This window comes from Microcaecilia unicolor, chromosome 2 (assembly GCF_901765095.1).
Source record: "Microcaecilia unicolor chromosome 2, aMicUni1.1, whole genome shotgun sequence".
Lineage (NCBI taxonomy): Eukaryota > Metazoa > Chordata > Amphibia > Gymnophiona > Siphonopidae > Microcaecilia > Microcaecilia unicolor.
Genome location: NC_044032.1, coordinates 501,127,586 through 501,130,219, shown reverse-complemented (window position 1 = coordinate 501,130,219; position 2,634 = coordinate 501,127,586).

The window sequence follows — 2,634 nt, the reverse complement described above, 5'->3', positions numbered from 1 at the left end:
TGTACGGTACATGGCCCCATCCATTCTCCCATTGATGCGGTGAAGTAGTCCTGTGCCCTTAGCAGAGAAACACCCCCAAAACATAACATTTCCACCTCCATGCTTGACAGTGGGGACGGTGTTCTTTGGGTCATAGGCAGCATTTCTCTTCCTCCAAACACGGCGAGTTGAGTTCATGCCAAAGAGCTCAATTTTTGTCTCATCTGACCACAGCACCTTCTCCCAATCACTCTCGGCATCATCCAGGTGTTCACTGGCAAACTTCAGACGGGCCGTCACATGTGCCTTCCGGAGCAGGGGGACCTTGCGGGCACTGCAGGATTGCAATCCGTTATGTCGTAATGTGTTACCAATGGTTTTCGTGGTGACAGTGGTCCCAGCTGCCTTGAGATCATTGACAAGTTCCCCCCTTGTAGTTGTAGGCTGATTTCTAACCTTCCTCATGATCAAGGATACCCCACGAGGTGAGATTTTGCGTGGAGCCCCAGATCTTTGTCGATTGACAGTCATTTTGTACTTCTTCCATTTTCTTACTATGGCACCAACAGTTGTCTCCTTCTCGCCCAGCGTCTTACTGATGGTTTTGTAGCCCATTCCAGCCTTGTGCAGGTGTATGATCTTGTCCCTGACATCCTTAGACAGCTCCTTGCTCTTGGCCATTTTGTAGAGGTTAGAGTCTGACTGATTCACTGAGTCTGTGGACAGGTGTCTTTCATACAGGTGACCATTGCCGACAGCTGTCTATCATGCAGGTAACGAGTTGATTTGGAGCATCTACCTGGTCTGTAGGGGCCAGATCTCTTACTGGTTGGTGGGGGATCAAATACTTATTTCCCTCTGCAGAATGCAAATAAATTCATATACTTTCCACAATGTGATTTTCCGGATTTAATTTGTGATGTGCTATCTCTCACTGTTACCAATAACCTACCCTTCAATTATGGGCTGCTCATGTCTTTGTCAGTGGGCAAACTTACAAAATCAGCAAGGGATCAAATACTTATTTCCCCCACTGTATGTTAAAAAGCAGCGGACCCAGCACAGACCCTGGGGAACCCCACTAACTACCCTTCTTCATTGAGAATTCTAACCATTGAACCCTAGTCTCTGTTTTCTATCTTTTAACCAGTTTTTAATCCACAATAGAACACTACCTCCTATCCCATGACTCTCCAATTTCCTCTGGAGTCTTTCATGAGGTACTTTGTCAAATGCCTTCTGAAAATCCAGGTACACAATATCAACTGGTTCACTTTTAACCACATGTTTGTTCACCCCTTCAAAGAAATGTAGTAGATTGGTGAGGCAAGATTTCCCTTCACTAAATCCATGTTGACTTTGTCTCATTAATCCATGCTTTTGAATATGCTCTGTAATTTTTTTCTTTATAATAATCTCTACCATTTTGCCCGGCACCGATGTCAGACTCACCGGTCTATAATTTCCCGGATCTCCTCTGGAACTTTTTAAAAAATTGGCGTTACATTGGCCACCCTCCAATCTTTCGGTACCACGCTCGATTTTAAGGATAAATTACATATTTCTAACAATAGCTCTGCAAGCTCATTTTTCAGTTCTATCAGTACTCTGGGATGAAAACCATCCGGTCCAGGAGATTTGCTACTCTTTAGTTTGTAGAACTGCCCCATTACATCCTCCAGGTTTACAGAGAATTCAGTACGTTTCTCTGACTCGTCAGCTTTGAATACCATTTCCGGCACCAGTATTCCACCCAACTCTTCCTCGGTGAAGACTGAAGCAAAGAATTAATTTATTCTCTCCGCTACAGCTTTGTCTTCCCTGATCGCCCCTTTTACTCGGTCATCTAGTGGTCTAACTGATTCTCTGGCCTGCTTCCTGTTTTTAATATACCTAAAAAATTTTTTACTATGTGTTTTGGCCTCCAACGCAATCTTTTTTTCAAAGCCCCTCTTCCATATCGGCGCTTTGCATTTGACTTGACATTCCTTATGCTGTTTCTTATTATTTTCAGTCGGTTCCTTCTTCCATTTTCTGAAGGATTTTCTTTTAGCTCTAATAGCTTCCTTCTCCTCAGTTTTTAATATGTGGAATATATTTGGCCTGGGCTTTCAGGATGGTGTTTTTGAACAGCATCCATGCCTGATGTAAATTTTTGACCCTCGCAGCTGCTCCTCTAAGTTTTTTTTTCACCGTTCTTCTCATTTTATCATAGTCTCCTTTTTTAAAGTTAAGCACTAACATACTTGAATTCCTATGTATACTTCAAAGCTAATATCAAATCCGATAATATTATGATCACTGTTATCAAGCGGCCCCAGCACCATTACCTCCCGCACCAGATCATGCGCTCCACTAAGGACTAGGTCTAGAGTTTTTCCTTCTCTTGTCGTCTCCTGTACCAGCTGCTCCATAAAGCTGTCCTTGATTTCATCAAGGAATTTTACCTCCCTAGCGTGCTCCGATGTTACATTTACCCAGTCAGTATCGGGGTAATTGAAATCACCCATTATTATTGTGTTGCCCAGTTTGTTAGCGTCCCTAATTTCCTTTAACATTTCTGCATCTGTCTGTTCATCCTGGCCAGGCGGATAGTAGTACACTCCTATCACTATCCTTTTCTCCTTTACACATGAAATTTCAATCCACAGTGAT